Consider the following 18,534-nt stretch of genomic DNA (forward strand, 5'->3'; position numbering starts at 1 on the left):
GACATCCTAGTGACAGGTGAAGATGACAGTGAACACCTTGCCAACCTAGAGCAGGTGCTCACTAGACTAAGAGAACATGGGCTATGAGCCAATCGCCCCAAGTGCGAGTTTTTTAAGAAATAAATATCATATTGTGGCCACGTGATTGATGAAGAGGGGTTACATAAGTCCCCTGACAAAATTGAAGCGGTAGTTAAGGCTCCAGCCCCTGAAAATGTGTCGCAACCGAGGTCATTCTTCGGATTGGTGAATTACTACCATAAGTTTTTGCCGAATTTGTCCACAATTCTGCACCCACTGAATGCCCTGCTACAAACTGGAGTAGCATGGAAATGGAGCGATGAATGTAAGCGGGCCTTTCAGAAGTGTAAACGCCTGATCACTTCAAGAGAAGTATTGGCTCACTACAACCCATCACTACCGATAAGACTGGCGTGTGATGCGTCTCCCTACGGCGTTGGAGCGGTACTGTCACATAAATCCCTTGATGGTTCAGAGAGGCCGATAGCTTTTGCATCACGCTCGTTAACTGCAGCCGAGCGTAACTACGCCCAGATTGACAGAGAGGCCCTCAGCCTGGTGTGGGGGGTGAAGAAGTTAAATCACTACCTGCACGGACAGAAATTTACTCTACTAACTGATCATCAACCTCTTGTCTCCATTTTCAACCCTAAGAAGGGCGTCCCGATAATGACAGCACAACGGCTACAGAGGTGGTCCCTTTTCCTAGGGGCACACCAATATGACATCGAGTACAAAGGAACTAAACAGCATGGGAATGCTGATGGATTGTCGTGCCTACCGTTGCCGACGGTGGAAGAAGCACCTGCAGTGGATCCTGTGGAGATATTCCACTCGACCATAGTCGAATGTCTACCTGTGACGAATGCAAACATAGAAAAGGAAACACGAAATGACCCAACACTCTCCAGGGTCTATGATTTAACGGTGAAGGGATGGCCAGCACATGGCGAGCCACTGTTGCCAGCATTCTCGCCGAGAAGAGAACAGCTGTCAGTGTGCCGAGGAACCTTGATGTGTGGATCCAGAGTAGTAATTCCACCCAAATTGAAGGATAGAGTGCTCAATGAGCTTCATGAGGGTCATCTGGGAGGGGTAAAAATGAAGAACTTAGCCAGAGCGTTTGTGTGGTGGCCGGGAATCGATAGAGAAATCGAAGAGATGACCAAGAGCTGTACAGGATGCCAGAAGGTCCAAAACGCCCCACCAACAAGCCCCTCTACATCCATGGGAGTGGCCCTCATCTCCATGGCAAAGGGTACACATTGATTTTGCTGGTCCATTTATGGACTCGATGTTTTTAATTGCAGTGGATGCACATTCAAAGTGGCCAGAGGTAATAAAAATGTCCTCAACCACCACAGAAAAAACTATCACAGTCTTACGAACCATATTCACCAGAAATGGGCTGCCTGAACAGATTTGCTCCGACAATGGACCACAGTTTGTGTCTGAAGAGTGCCGGAGGTTCTTAAAGAACAATGGTGTTAAGCATTACACATCCGCCCCATATCATCCAGCCACCAATGGATTGGCTGAGAGGTTCGTTCAAACATTCAAGAAGGCTATCAAGGCAATGAGTAATGAAGACATACCCCTACAACACAAGGTGGATAACTTCTTGTTTGCCTACCGGAATGCAACACATGCGGTTACCAACCAAACTCCAGCCATGATGTTCTTCAATCGAAGACTAAGATGCCGCTTGGATTTGGTTAAGCCAAACATCAGAAGAGATGTGGAGAACAGGCAGTTTCAGAATATGAATGAAAGGCCAACCAGGAGTTTCAAGATAGGTCAACCAGTTTTGGCCCGGGACTACCGCACAGAGAAATGGCAGCCAGGAACGATCTGTACATGGCAAGGACCTCTAATGTATACCGTGGACGTTGGAGAGAGCATTGTAAGACGCCATGCTGACCAGATTCTAGAGTCACGGGAAAACGTCAAATCTACACCACAATCCTATACACCTGGTGATGAAACCAAAGTACCAATTGCATCTACCTCAGAATCGGTGATATTGGAAGCAGACGAACCAAACGACGACGTTGATCCCAAATCAACTTTGTCAGAAGAACCTGATACCCCGAAGAGGCGTTATCCGGACAGAATCAGGAAGCCTCCTCAAAGACTGAATTTATAATTGATTAACGTCAGCTAATGTATATAGCAACTGTAATTGTAAATATGTGGTTTAATTATTAATCGAATGTTATGTACTGTTTAGCTAAAAGGGGAGGAATTGTAGTGTATGTACCTTGAAGGAACTATATTCTGCAGCCCCTGTATACTGCAGTACCAGTAGTGACCACCCCTGTATATAAGCCTGTGCAGTAACTAACTTTGTATAGTAGTTCCAGTTTTGTCTCCATTCAGTAAACACCTGTTATAACCAACTTCTGCAGTCCGTGTCTCAATTACACACGGACGTTACAGCATTGATGCTGAGAAAAGCACCATTTAAACAGCTGTAGGCTGCAAAGCAAGGAGGTTTATTTGGTCCAGACTTTCGCTTTACAGATTGTTTTGCTTTTTCCTAAATAAATAGGCAATACAGATTAACATTATTAATTATTTTTATTTTTAACCCTCTATTCATTATTATCCTTCATGTAGCCCCTGCCTTGCCTAATCCTCACAGCCAAACTTATATTTGTTACTCATCTGCATAAAGCACTAAAGCTGTCACTTTAGCAGTCTTTGACATCTATGTCTAAGGTATATCATACTCTTCCTTTTGCTGTACATCCTTAAGATAAAGAGGTCAGAGGGAGTGATACCACCAACACAATCACTTCACAGAAGATTGTAATAAGCACGCCATTTACCCTAGCACAGAAAGTAGCAACCTGGACAGTAGTTAGTGAGGGAGGAAGGGACACTGAATGAAGCATGTTGTACAAGGTGAGGAGTAGCAAGTGAAGGTGACAGGAGAAGGGGAGTAAATATCTGGCTAGGTTGCATGCCAATACCATTTTCACAGCATTGGCAAGGGATTCTTATCCTACTGGATCTAGATTCATAAGGGAATTAATGCAGAACACTTTTGGAATATTGCCAATGTTATAGATATGTGCAGCACACAATTCTCTCAGAAACACGAACTGGCACCATTGAGGCTTTGGACACCTAGGCACAGGAGCCTGTCACTGTTGGATTGGACACATTGAGTGATTTTTTAGAAAGAACAGTGATAGTGGGTTTCACCAATAATGGATCATTCAGATTGTTAGGAGATCCAACTGGGAGACCCAGCCCCAAAAGCATAGCAGGGGATGCGTCCATGAGGTGAGCTCCTCACCAGGAGACTGCACAAGTTCTCCCTGCAGTCAACTCTGAAGGATTTTGGAATAGAAACCCTGGATTGCTCAAAGAGCAGAATTTGGTTAAACTATTAACAAAAAAGGATAGAATACAGAACTGTTACTGTTTAGCATTAATGGCCATATCAAATGTGCATGTGACTGCAATAGTTAAGGAGATATTCCATGAGCCAGCAACCAGAGGGTCAAATCCAGGGTCACCCCAACTCCCCTAACCAACCTCCTACCATAGTTGCTTATCCCACTCAGGAAGCAGATTAAGAAGCCGGACAAACACACTTTATAAAGATACCAAGGGGAAGCCAGCTCATTGGACTTGGAGCACGTCGGGATACACCAGGAGCTACCAACATGTCATTTTGGAAAAACATTTTATGGGGGGAATTTAATATATCAGCTCTTTGCAAGAAGGTGGCCTCGTCCTCTTCCTGGGAAGTTGCAGGTCTCTGGTCCTTCTCTGCGACGTATCTACCAGCAACTCCTCCGATTGCAAAATTGTGAAGCATCCAGCACTCCATGATGATCTTGCGGGACTGTACAACAACATCCTCCCTGACCGGTTTAAACAGTGGAAGTGTTGAGTCAGCACGCCTATGATAGACTCATATCACCACGAGAGTTCCTGTGGAGCATGAGTACATCACCACTCTGCTTCCGTGTACAAGTTCCAGATTGGCATCATGAGCCACAGCTGCAAGGGGTAGCCGTGATGTTCCAACAGTCAACCATTCATCCTTTGAGACCATTGAAGTGGTTGTGGCATGGTGGTGGACTGGTGCAGGATAAAAATGCCATGTGATTTCCCAGGAAACAGGCATTGACATGCAGGATTCAATTCCCGTGGTCACAAATCATCTGCACATAGAGTGCAACCTCTTGCCTGGTCATGAGAATGCTGCATTTCTCATGTGGAGCCCTGGTAACTACATGGGTTCCATTATTGATGCCCATGACTTGTGGAAACCCTGCCCATCAGAAAAAATTCTGTAACTTCTCGAATTTCCACTTGGAAACTGCTGAAATTGCTGCCATTGGAAAACATAGCAAAATGCTCAGCCATAAAAATCTCTCTGAAAGCGCTCCAAAGGAAACGGTAGCAAGCCAGCTTTATGACATGCTTTAAAGCAGGCTACATCACTTCCAAGGAAATGTGCCTACTTTATATGGGAGAGCAGCTTACTGTGGGTGCAGCCTCATTCAAAGTTGAAAAATCTGGTGTGAAACATCAGTACCATAATTACCGTATGCAAACAAGGGTGTGGCAGTGATACAGCAAGGTATATTTTTGCTGGGAAAACAGTAATTGGAAAATAGAACATGGGACAAGAGTAGCAGGCAAGATTGGAGTCTGATTTTCTGACCTAGCTATGCTGCTGGTGAGGCGCTGCGTGAAAACCCTTGGATAATTTACTGTATAAAGTGTGTAGGAATTGCTGACAGAACATGGGAGGCATTTGTCTGCTGCTACCAATGATGATGGGAGATATAATTCACCAATACTCTTTTGCAAAGTCGGCTGCAGTACCAAATATAGGAAGGAGTAGAGCAGATTTTTCACGTGAAGATAAGCAAAATGAATAACTAATGTAATTCCGGCCAGATGGTTCAACATGCAAAGTAAAAGATGTTTCTGAAGCCAATTTTCTCAACTGAATGGTCGCACAGTGCTGCAGATATGAAACCTTCAGGAAAATAAGGATATGACTTCCACATCCATCCAATACCAAGGAAAGCTTGCTTTTGAAATAAATGGGGTTGAGATATAAATTGGATTTTGGAAAATTGTTGATAACGTACCTCTGAAGGAGAACTTCCATCAAATGACCACTCAAGGATTTCCTGAATCACAAAAATGCCATTGTTAAATAAAAAGGGCACACACACACACAGCTGATTCGATCTCCCTCTGACTGTCAAATTAGTGTGCGGGAAAGCAGTTACCCACGCACTTGACCTGTGTAAATGATGTCATTTTTTTAAGCGTGATCTTGCTCTAAATATTGATTGCACATCCATAATTGCCATGACAGCGTTAAGAGCTGAAAGGATTCGCAAATTTCATGTCTCCCCTGAAGATTTACTTCTGGCTTATTGGAGAAACCCTGGCTGGACTGAGTTTAAAATCCAGGGCTCCAGGGCCCAACAAGATGGCTATGGTCAACCCCATGGCCAAGGCCTGCAAAGTTCAGGTTTGGATTGACAAAGAAGGAATGTTCCAGAAATTAGAAGGCAGACAGGCCTTCTGCATTTATGTATGAGAAGCAAACAGTGGCATTCGGGCCTCTGATTAAAACCCATCAAGGCTGTTTGCACAGATAATCAACGGGTAATAGCTGCATTCAGACCTTCGTTAGCTGACTTCAACACTGTTTGGAAACGATCAACGGGGCATTAAAACTGGCATGGCCCCATCACAAGACCAGTTACACAAAGGAAAACACTTATGGGACGTTTAAAGACCGATTAACCAGCCATCCAGGTCGATGGGCCCAGATCGTTTTCCTTTGCATCATCTTCAACACGTCCAGGTCAGACAAAGAAACAGGCTGATCTGGCGAGTGATCAGAGCTCCCAGAAAGGAATATAAGTAGTCCCTCGGGAAGCCACATCTCTCTCTCTCTCGCCTGGACTCTGGTGCCCTGCCTTACCATCAAGAAGATCGACGACGAAGAGCCCGTCCAGACAAGCAGGATACCGACAGTTACCTTTGAACCACTGGGGTACCTCTGCTCTGGGCGATGAAAACCCTAAAGACATCGGCAGGCAACGGGGCACGGAGCAAGCATTCTAACAACCGAGACTGGTGAGCATAAACTTTCTGGCACATCGCAAGACAACTTAGATAGGTGTAAAGGGTGGGAGTTAAGGGGATTGCTAAAATTGTCATTTTCCCTCGATGTGTCCGTTTCTGTGTTACATACATAGTGATTTTCTCTGTATAGTGTTTAATTTTCTCTATTTTTAATAAACATTGGTTTTCTTTGCACCAAACCACTGGTCTCGTTTTGTTTATATCGTTGCTCGTAATAAGTCTGGTAGTCAGAACCAGAGGGGAAGCGGTTTGAACCGCACGGGGCTGGAGCAGCTCAGATACGACTGGCCAGACACAAACCCCAAACCAAAACCCCCTACAGAAATGGCGACCATGGCAAGGACATCGGCGACAGTATGCGATATAACAGACAGTGGTGCGGAGGGAGAAACCGCAATGGAAGAGAGGTTGTCCACTTATGTGTGTAGAAAGGTTAATATTGCCAAGAAATGGGTGGGCGCTATGTTAAAGGCCGAGCATCCCATAGACGCTGCCGCCCAGTGGACGGCGAGTAATCAGCATAAGAGGGCAATTGAAAAGGCAGTCTGGTTAATGTGTTACACGAAACAAGTCCTAGTGCTGGACAGTGTTGTAGCAGTGCAGGCTGCCAAGCTCAAGAAATTGGCCCTAGAACTGCAGGATAAGATTGCAGTGGAAGAGAAGGTGTTAGTGGCGCTTCAGGCTTTAAGCCAAGAAAGAGCGCAGACGGCCAAGGTAAAGGTAGAGTGTCTGGAGGCCCGGGCCGTCGAGGTGCAATGGGAACATCAGGCAAGGCTAGAGCGCCTGGAGTACCAGACCGCTGAAAGTAAAGCCAGTGCTAGGCGCAAGATGAAGCACTTAGAATACTAGGTTAGAGAGGTGAGGGGCAGCGAGATGAGGCTGCAGGACGCGATTTGCGACCTCACCCAAAAATTAAAAGCACAGGAAGAGAAAGTAAGGGAGGCAAAGGCAGCATATAAGCTAGCCTGCGACCAGGGGTTTGAGGAGGCAAATCATGGGCCCTGTAGGGAGGAGATAGAAAGCTTGGGCATGGCCTTGTCGAGGGCGAAGGGGATGATATGCCTCATTAGCCCGAAGGCGGGCCAGTCGGACTTTACCAGAAACCCAAACAGAACCGTCCCACAGGCAGCACCCAGAACAAAGTTGGCTAGGGAATCAGAGGTCCCACAGCCGCCACCCATAGCTCCGAGTTTTCAGGAGGTCTGGCAGCAAAGGGGGGTGGAGGATGAAGTGGTAGGGGAAGCACAGCAGGCCCCGCTAGATAGGCCAGGACCAGTGTACCCACTCCGACAACGGAGGTACGGCCCGCCCGTTGATGACGAGGACCCAGGGGCCATCCAAAATCAGTTTGTGGTGCCACATGGCACCCAACAGCTCAGGGCCATGGTTAGTCACATCCCCAAGCTCACCAAAAAGGGAGACCCCTCTCTGCACTTCAGGGAGATATAACAGGCAGCGTGCGTTAATGACTGCGATGACGCAGAGCAGGCTAAGATGCTGCTGTTTTCTCTGGGGAGCAATCTCCTCCAGACCCTATCTGATGAATGTAAAAAGAGGCAGAAGGATTATGAGGATTTGAGGAATGAGATATTGGAGGCCATGGGACTCAATGACGGTAGTCCGTTTGCCCAGGTGGAAAAAACAGTACAGCTCCCAAGGGAGTCCCCGCAGGCATTCGCAGACAGGCTGTGGCCAGTCTACCAGAGCGCATGCCCGGGAATGCCAGCGCGGACTTTACTGAACCAAGTTCAATTGACCCACTGGCTCCGTTGTCTAATGACAAACTGCCTGCCCCAAATCAGAGCCCAGGCTGCGGCCTGGTTTGACCCCAGTAGCCCCCAGACCACCGAGGAAACGGTGATCCGCCAGGTCACTATCGCATTTAAAAATGAGGGGTATCGAGACGCCCCAACCCAAGGGAAAAGTCCATGAGGTTAAACCTGGGAGCCAGAGTAAGAAAGAGTGGCACCAGGAGGGGAACCGTCCCTCCCAGACTAAGTTAAACTGTTACGGGTGCGGGAAGGATGGCCACTGGCGCAAGGATTGTAAGAATCCCTGGAAGGAAAATAAGGGAAAGAATTCATCAGCCCCAGCCCAAAAGGCAGAGCCAGGTATCCCTCCCGTTGCAATCGAGCCACTCTTGGAGTCGATACGATCTTTCTTCCTGACCAACCAGGGGAAAATAGCAGCCACCACCGGCGTGGTGGTTCCCTCGGCCCCCTTTGATGCTCCACAATGACTGGAGCCCGCGCAGCCTGTCCACCTGTGTGATCTCCGGTATGACGGGTGGAAGAGACCGCTCGTGCAGATGGAGTTGGAAAAAGTTAAAGGGATTTATCTGCTGGATACGGGAGCATCGTGCACCGTGATCCACGCAGCTAACCCCACCACCTCACCTCTGTCTAGTGGGGTTCCATACGTCCTATCGGGATTCACAGGCAAGGAACAGGCAGGAGCGTTCTCCAAGCCGCTCTCAATCCGGATCGGCACGCTCCAGACCAAGTGGACATGCGTCCTGGCGAAGTGGGAGGCGGAGGGAGGAAAGGGGATCCTAGGGGCCGACTTCATCGTGGGCCACGGGATCCTCGTGGATCTCCGCAATCATTGCCTTTGGGGTGCCAACACGGGTAAAGAGGGAGGTGTCGTAGTCATCCCGAGTAAGGAAGGGAAGGGGACCCTGTGTACTGTGAAGCCAAAAGAAGGTTACGACCTCGGGCTCATGGTCGACGGTGTGTAGGCTAACCTAGCTGCGTTTACCACGCACCAACATGACTGTGGGAGGGTCACCGGGTTTGAGGTCAGAGTAGACGGGGACCCCATGGCCTGGCCCCAGTAGCAAAACAATTTCCCCAGAGAGGCAGAGCCCGACATGGAGGCAGCCATGTCCTCTTTAGTGCAGCAGGGAGTGTTGAGGCCCATAGCCACCCATGTTAACTCTCCGCTTTGGCCAGTTAGAAAACCGGACAATTCATGGAGAGCCACGGTGGACTATCGGGTCCTCAACAGCAATATCCCCGCGTGCACCCCCACAGTGGCAGCAGTGGCTGACCTCATCGGGAGTATTCCAGCATCCGCAACCACGTTCACGGTGCTGGATATTTCAAATGGGTTTTGGTCCATCCACTTGAGGAGGGAGGACCAGTATAAGTTCGATAGCAAAATACTGCGGATGTTGGAAATCCGAAATAACAACAGAAAATGCTGGAAAAACTCAGCAGGTCAGGCAACATCCGTGGACAGAAATTTGAGTTGACATTTCGGGTCAAACCCTTCTTTAAAACTGGAAAGAAAAGATAGATCGGAGGCAGGGCTGCGATCGGACAAAAGAATAAAAGAAACAAAAGAAGTAAAAAAGAGACAATAAAAGGTGTTAGAAGCTAGACGAGATGGTAATAGGCTAGGGTTAGGTGTAAAGTGTGCTGGCAGGGCAAGAGATAGCTGCCAGGTGTGAGAGAGAAACAAAAAAGGGGGAGGGGTGGGGGAAAGGAGTGGAAAAATTACAAGAAAAAATGAAATAGGGGCGGAGGTTATGATCTGAAATTGTTGAACTCGATATTGAGTCCAGAAGACTGCAGAGTCCCTAATCGGAAGAGGAGGTGCTGTTCCTCGAGTTTACGTTGAGCTTCCGTGGAACAATACAAGAGGCCAAGGACGGTGAGGTCCGAGTGGGAATGGAGCGGTGAATTAAAATGACAGGCGACCGGAAGCTCAGGGTCACCCTTACGGACTGAACGGAGGTGTTCCACAAAGCGGTCTAGGGTGTCTCGGAGGGGAGGGGAAGATACGTTTGGTGGTGGGATCACTTTGGAGGTAGCGGAAATGCCGGAGGATGATCCGTTGAATGTGGAGGCTGGTGGGGTGAAAGGTGAGGACTGGTGTCCCCTCCCTCACCTCTTTTTCCGATACATTGATGACTGTATCGGTGCCGTTTCCTGCTCTCGTCCCGAACTTGACAATTTCATTCACTTTGCCTAGTCCACTCCTCTGTCACCCCAAACAGCCCTTCCCCTTCGCCTGGCACCTTCCCGTGCAAGCGGAGGAGATGTAACACCTGCCCCTATACCTACCCCCTTCCCACTGTCCAGGGCCCCAAACACCCCTTCCAGGTGAAACAGCGATTTACTTGTACTTCTCGCAATCTAGTATACTGTATTCGCTGCTCACGATGCGGTCTCCTCTACATTGGGAAGACCAAACGCAGATTGGGTGACCGCTTTGCGGAACACCTCCGCTCAGTCCGTAAGGGTGACCCCGAGCTTCCGGTCGCCTGTCATTTTAATTCACCGCTCCATTCCCACTCGGACCTCACCGTCCTTGGCCTCTTGTATTGTTCCACGGAAGCTCAACGTAAACTCGAGGAACAGCACCTCCTCTTCCGATTAGGCAATCTGCAGCCTTCCGGACTCAATATCGAGTTCAACAATTTCAGATCATAACCTCGGCCCCTATTTAATTTTACTTGTAATTTTTCCACTCCTTTCCCCCCCCCCTTTCCTTTTGTTTCTCTCTCACACCTGGCAGCTATCTCTTGCCCTGCCAGTACACTTTACACCTAATCCTAGCCTATTACCATCTCGTCTAGCTTCTAACACCTTTTATTGTCTCTTTTTTACTTCTTTTGTTTCTTTTATTCTTTTGTCCGATCGCAGCCCTGCCTCCGATCTATCTTTTCTTTCCAGTTTTGAAGAAGGGTTCGACCCAAAACGTCAACTCAAATTTTTGTCCACGGATGTTGCCTGACCTGCTGAGTTTTTCCAGCATTTTCTGTTGTCCAGTATAAGTTCGCTTTCACTTTTAAGGGGCAACAGTATACTTGGAACTGCTTGCCACAAGGCTTCCATAACAGCACCAGCATCTTCCACCAGTGTATGGCAGATAGCTTGTGTATGGCAGATAGCTTGAAGGAATTTAGTCAGCCCACCCAGTTGCTGCAGTATGTGGATGACCTGCTCTTGTTTACCGACTCAATCGGGGAGTATGGCCCGCTACTCGCCGAACTGCTGGAGCTGCTACAGAATAAAGGGTTCAAAGTCAACCCGAAAAAGGCACAGATCGGCCAGCGGGAAGTTAAATTCCTGGGCCTAACCGTCCGCGCAGGGGACAGAGCCATAGACAAGGCTAGGAGGGAAGCGGTCCAAGAATTGCCGGTCCCCAACACAGTGAGAGGTGTGAGGTCGTTCCTAGGATTAACGGGGTACTGCAGGGACTTCATTGAAGACTATGCAGCCACAGCAGCCCCTTTGCTCTGACTCCTACACAAAGGAGTGGAGTGGTCTTGGGATGAGGGTTGCCAGGCAGCATTTGTCAAGCTCAAGGGTGACTTGCAGACTGCACCAGCCCTAGAAGCCATAGATGGGGGGAAAGAGTTTTTCTTGGAGGTAGCGGCCAGCGGGGATAGTCTCAGTGCTGTGCTGCTCCAGGAGCGGCATGGCAGGCTAAGGCTCGTGGTCTACTCCTCCAGAGTACTCACTAATGTGGAAAGGAGCTACTCAATTTGTGAACGGCACCTTTTGGCCATGTATTGGGCTGTGAAAAGATCCTTGATCTTCACAGGCACCTCTCCCATCACCCTCCTCACACACCCACCCAGATGCTTCTGGATGGGAGGATTAAAGATAGGACAGTCAGCAGTGCACGCATTGCGCGCTGGACCCTCCTCCTCTCGCAGATGGATCTGAAGGTGAGGGGCCTTTGCGAGCCAAAGCTCATGGCCAATATGGTATATCCTGGAACAGCCCATCGGTGTTCCATAGAAGGGGTATGGGAGGTGAACGTAGGTTTACGGGCCGGGATACATCCCTCAGGCCGCGAAATCTATGTAGACAGTTCCAGCATGATATCTGCTGGCGAACGAGTCACGGGTTGTGGAGTTTATGACCCAACGGCAAACATTGCCCTGGTGATCAAGCTCCCCAGCACCATGAGCGCCCAACAGGCTGAACTGTCCGCGGTGGTGTATGTGGTTATCCACCCCGAAATCTTTCCCACCCCATACACAATTTGCTCGGACAGCATGTTCACTTGCAACTCGTGTATGGAATACCTGGCCATCTGGTCCCGTCACGGGTATACCTCCGCCGACGGGAGGCCCTTAACAGTAAAGCTCCTGCTGGAAAAAATCCTGGCAGCTGTGGGGGAGGAAGGTGAGGTCTTCATCCACAAAGTGAAGGCCCATTCCTCCACAGAACCCCGCAGCCAGGGTAACCAGCAAGCTGACATGTTGGCTAAGGAGGGTGCACATGCAGGCACTTTCTGGGACCCGTATGAGTCCAGACCCGTGGCGGCAGTTAGAGGCAGGGATGGGACCCAAGGGAGCTTAGGAGTAGAGTTAGCCCCAGACCTTAAAACGGTCCAAGCCCAGGACCCTGTCCTGAAAATCATCATTAGTGCAGTAATGGAGGGCAGGAAGGTAGAAGGCCCTTACGGCGCAGCGGCCCTCTCCATAAGGGAAGGCATGCTGTTCAGAGAGGAACAGTGGGTAGTACCCCAGCAACACCGGAGGGAGTTCCTTCAGCTGGCCCATGAGGGTCCAGCAGCGGGACACCCCGGGCCTGAGACCACCTGGCAATGGGTGGAACAGGCGGGATGGTGGCCAGGACTCCGGGAAGACGTCCGCAAGTTCTGTGCTAGCTGTCTTGTGTGCGCCGCAAATAACCCCGACCCCCACAGAAGGAAAGTGCCCATGGGACACGTTAGGAGGGTAGAGGGACGATGGCAATCGATCCAGATCGACTACATCGGGCCCCTGCCCACCGCCCAGGGAGGCTACAAATACTGCCTCGTCCTGGTAGACCTGTTTTCCAAGTGGGTGGAAGCCTTCCCCTGCAAAACGGCCACAGCATTAGGGACTGCAAGGATCTTGGTGCGAGAAGTGTTCTCGCGGTGGGGACTACCCCAGTTTGTGGAGTCCGACCAGGGAAGCCACTTCACTGGCCAGGTCATGCAGAACACCCTTATGCTGCTCGGCATCAAGAGGAAGTGTCACGTAGCTCACAATCCACAGTCCTCAGGGATTGTGGAGCGCATGAACCGCACCGTTAAAGAAAAGTTGAGGAAGGAGACTGTGGGCGCGCCCCAAAAATGGGCGGAGGTCCTGCCTCTAGTCCTCATGGGGATCCGGGCCAGCCAGTCCATGGGTACAGGGTATTCCCCGCACGAACTCATGACCGGTAGGGTTATGAGGACTCCCACCCATGTCCTAGCCCCAGTTCTTACTGAAGGGCAGCTCCGGGAGATAAATCGGGATAAATTCGCCCGAACACTCCTCGAGCGCCTCAAACAGATTTATGAACAGGCAGCAAGTAGCATGGGGAAGCAGCATTGGAATAACCGATTGCTGCATGAGCCTAGCAAGAGCCAACAGTGGGAGATAGGGGACCAAGTGATGGTTAGGAACTATGCCCGAGTGGGGAGTTTAGAGCCACTGTACATGGGACCCTATAACATAGTCGATAAGGCCAGCCCCATGGTTTACACAGTAAAAATGCCCCGGCGCACAAAATGGTTCCATGTGAACCAATGTAAGTTGTTTAAGCCGGAGGCAGGGAAACAGGCAGCTGAGATTCAACCCGAGATTAGAAATCCTCAGCCCACAGCGGTACACGCACGCAGGCTGCACATGCAGGCACAGTCGCGTGCGTTAAGGGAAAAGTTCCCCAGCACTTTGTCCAGACCACTCCCCCTCTCTTATGGGACTCCGAGGAGAAGGAGCCCAAATTAGATGGCCCCGAGCCCGAACCAGGTGTTGAGCCTGGAGGGGAAGACCCTCAGCCACCGGCAGCCGGTGGCGAGGGATTGCCCGTCCTCAGTTCAGGTTTGGGAAGGGAGGGACCCGGAGGGAGAAGGCCCCTAGCCAGCGAGGACTGTGACCCAAGCCAAGGGTCCGCTCGCCAGGGTAGCCCCACCGGTGGCACTCCCCAGGAGGTCTCCTCGGCCACCTCAGCCCAGAAAAGTATGGTCACCGGTTCTTCAGTTAAAAAGGACGGACTCCCGTGTCAGAGAGAAGCCGAGAGACAGAGGACCCCAGCCAGCAGCCATAAGCTGCGAGGGACCCGGAGTAGAGATCAGTGCAGCTACGCCGCAGGGAGCAGCCTGTAGCAGCCCAAACAGGGATTAGGCTTGCCGCCCGGAGACGGGCAGCGGATGTATACAGTTTAGGTAGCATAATTTTAAGTAATGTGTATAGAGGATTAAGTTAGGGTGTTTTTAATTTAATTCTAGGCAAGGAACTGGTAGTGTATAAGTTTTAAGTATGGAACCGTTCCAGAGTGTTGTCTACATGAGCCGAGGTCACGGGACCCGACCACACTTCCCCCAAGCCAGGGAGCCTCCAGGGAACCTGGCTAGATGCTTTTATGTCTTTTTCAGAATTTTCAAAATGTACAGAGGAATAATCCTGCTCGCCCTGTGCCTCACGAGAAGGGGCGATGTCGAGGCCCATCATATCTTTGGATGCTCGGGGAAGAGAGCGCCCCTAGCACACGATGGAAGTAGTCTACGGGAGGCGGATGAAATCACCTCGTCTGTCCACGAGGGGAGCTGGCCAGGATGGCTGGGATCCAACTCAACCCAGTATTCTAGTGAGACCGGCTTCACGTATGGGGAGGCCTCCCTCCAGTGCCCGAGGATACGAATCGTCACCCCAAGGATTAGCGTCACCGTGGGCAAACGAATATGTTTGACATGTAAAGTGAACTTTCCCCTGGATAGGTGGTGGTGGCTCAGAAAGTTAAGCAAAGACATGGGGAACCCCAGGATAGAGTGGGAAAGGTTAGGGAATGACACTCACAGGACCATCACAGGGACCCAGGGAGGGTTAAGTGTGTGCTGGGATAAATGGTGGGAACCGGATCAGGGGATCTACGTCTGTATGTGGGGATCAGAGAAGGTCTGCCCCACATGCGTTTCCATCATTTTCTGCAGCCTGTGGCAAAATAACAGGAGGGGGATGGACTGGGAGTCCCGCCTGGATGCATGTGTGATCCCGTACTCCCCAATCTTGGTTAATGCCACTGAATTAGTGACCCGGCCCGACAACCCCTGCCCATGACCCCGACGTCACGGACAGTAGCAGAGGGATGCCCCGCCACCACCAAGGGACCAGGTAACGGCTTGGTGCTAGTACCCACAGACCAGGTGCTGTACCTAGGGGTGCATTACGCGGTGGCCTCTGTGATTTTAAACCTCACTGAGGAACACTTACCCGCGTGGTGCCCCGCAGAGACTGCCAAATTGTATCAAGCCCTATTAACAGACGTTTCGAAACTTCCGTGAATTTGACTTTGCGGAGGTCAATAAGACCGCATTGTATACTCACAACGAGGTTTGGGACAGGGTTGGGAGACAAATAAGGGATGTTTTTAATGACGTTATAACTGGTTTTAATACGGGGTCCTCGGTCATCAACAGTTTAGATGACATCGAGCTGCAGACCCAGATTAATGGTATAAAAACGCAATTAAAGGGTATTTTAACTGATGAGAATAAGCTGGTAGGTTCTGAGTTGCATGAAGACCAGGCCATGACTCTCCATTTGAAGGAGATCATCGCGGAGCTGGAAAAACATGCAAAGACGGTAAATGCTCTCATCAGGGAGGACAGAAACGCTTCTGACCAGGCTGCGCAAAATGAGGGGGCATGGGCGAGGGCCGCAGCAATCTGGAGGATTTAAAGCAAGGTTTAGTCCCCTCCTGGATCAGCAACAAACACCTTGCAGCCCTCCACCCTTTTGAGAATGCATTAAGCCCGTGTCAGCTCCGGTTAGCTTCTGAGGCCTACCCAGTCCCAGTGGACTGTCCAACCACACAGTCATGGGGATAGTTGTAAGAATGCCGGTCATGGGCGAGACGGCCCGACCCGCACTGGTATACAGGGTGGAGGACATTGGAATCATTCAAGGGGGTGCACACATTCGTTTTGCAGCAGACCCGCCCTATGTCATAAAGTGGGAGCACGCTATGACGGGTACTGACCTCTCGGGGTGCCATAGCCGGGGAGCAATCATCATCCTGTGTCCCCAGCACTTGAATGCCTATTCGAAACCACAATGCGGGTTCAGAGCTGCTGACTCGAAACCTATAAATTGTACCATGGAAGCCATGGCACAAGGCCATGTTCCCCCACAGGTAGCATATATAGGAGGTGGGACATATTGCGTCACCACAGGAGCGTCTCACTACCAGCACAGCTGGTGTGCGGTGAGTGACAGCAGTTTCTGCTTCAAACCCGAGGCAGAAGTTCAAGTGGCACAGGTCCGAATTGTCCCCATTCCTGAACCATCCACTGTTCACATCACTGTGGAGGAGAATTTCACTCACCTCCAGAAATATGTCGCCCATTTTGGTTACCCGATTCCCCCTCCCCCAGAGCACCTTACCAAATTATTAAAAGCCGTCCTAGTATCGCAAAAGCACGTCTACACTTTGGAACAGAAGACTGTACAGATAGGGGCCGACATTTTAGATATCACGACCCCACCCTGGTGGGACGTTTTTGAGAGTATAGAGGTCCCCTCCTGGATTCGAATGGCGTCCCACATCTTAGTAGTCTGTCAGTTAGGGATCGTCCTCTACCTGGTCTGTGTCCAGTGTAGGAGAAAGGGTCCCGGGGTAGAATTTAAAGTAAAAGGGTTGTGGAAGGAGCAGTATGCCTGGGTGGAAGAAGAAACACCCGTGTGAGCTTTGTGTAATATCACTGCCGAATGATGGCGGATCCGTTATTTTAATAAAGCTCGTTTTGCTTTTGCTCGGTATTTTTAATAAATATTTTTTTTTGGCCTGATGTTTATTTTTATTAAAGGTTGTGTGTTGAAATGAAGTTCTATGATGTCCCAAGTAGTGCAGGGGTGTTGGACCCCCTCCGTGCTTGGATTATTGTAACAGATAGTAATTTGTTTCTATCGATAGATGCCTGTCGTGCACTGTAGTTTTCTCTAAGTAAGGGGAATGTATGTGTCGAGGGATCGTGGATAGATAAATATAGGGAAGTTTGTTTGTGGGGGGTCAGAAATTTGCTTACCTTGATTGAATACTTCAAGCAAGTTTCAGTATCCTAGTGGGGACTGAAAGGATTGGCAAATTTCATGTCTCCCCTGAAGATTTACTTCTGGCTTATTGGAGAAACCCTGGCTGGACTGAGTTTAAAATCCAGGGCTCCAGGGCCCAACAAGATGGCTATGGTCAACCCCATGGCCAAGGCCTGCAAAGTTCAGGTTTGGATTGACAAAGAAGGAATGTTCCAGAAATTAGAAGGCAGACAGGCCTTCTGCATTTATGTGTGAGAAGCAAACAGTGGCATTCGGGCCTCTGATTAAAACCCATCAAGGCTGTTTGCACAGATAATCAACGGGTAATAGCTGCATTCAGGCCTTCGTTAGCTGACTTCAACACTGTTTGGAAACGATCAACGGGGCATTAAAACTGGCATGGCCCCATCACAAGACCAGTTACACAAAGGAAAACACATATGGGACGTTTAAAGACCGATTAACCGGCCATCCAGATCGATGGGCCCAGATCGTTTTCCTTTGCATCATCTTCAACATGTCCAGGTCAGACAAAGAAACAGGCTGATCTGGCGAGTGATCAGGGCTCCCAGAAAGGAGTATAAGTAGTCCCTCGGGAAGCCACATCTCTCTCTCTCTCGCCTGGACTCTGGTGCCCTGCCTTACCATCAAGAAGATAGACGATGAAGAGCCCGTCCAGGGAAGCAGGATACCGACAGTTACCTTTGAATCACTGGGGTATCTCTGCTCTGGGCGGAGAAAACCCTAAAGACATCGGCAGGCAACGGGGCACGGAGCAGGCATTCTAACAACCGAGACTGGTGAGCATAAACTTTCTGGCCCATCGCAAGACAACTTAGATAAAGGGTGGGAGTTAAGGGGATTGCTAAAATTGTCATTTTAGTCATTTTCCCTCAATGTGTCCATTTCTCCTCCCCCACTACGTGTAATTGTGTTACCTACATAGTGATTTTCTCTGTATAGAGTTTAATTTTCTCGATTTTTAATAAACATTGGTTTTCTTTGCACCAAACCACTGGTCTCGTTTTGTTTATATCGCTGCTCGTAATAAGTCCGGTGGTCAGAACCAGAGGGGAAGCGATTTGAACCGCATGGGGCTGGAGCAGCTCAGATACGCCTGACTGGCCAGACACAAACCCCAAACCAAAACCCCCTACAGAGCCAACCACATAGTGTGGGACTGGAACCACATGCAGATCGTAGTGATAGGAATAGTAGGCACTCTTCCCTGAAGGACATCTGTGAATTAGTTGGGGTTTTAATGACAATCCAGTAGTTTTCAAATAGTCATTTTTCCTACCACCAATATTAAGCTGACTGGTCTATAGTTCCCTGGACATGTTCTATTTTCC

Source organism: Somniosus microcephalus, chromosome 1 (assembly GCF_052327205.1).
Source record: "Somniosus microcephalus isolate GS21.2 chromosome 1, FLI_Smic_1.0, whole genome shotgun sequence".
Classification (NCBI taxonomy): domain Eukaryota; kingdom Metazoa; phylum Chordata; class Chondrichthyes; order Squaliformes; family Somniosidae; genus Somniosus; species Somniosus microcephalus.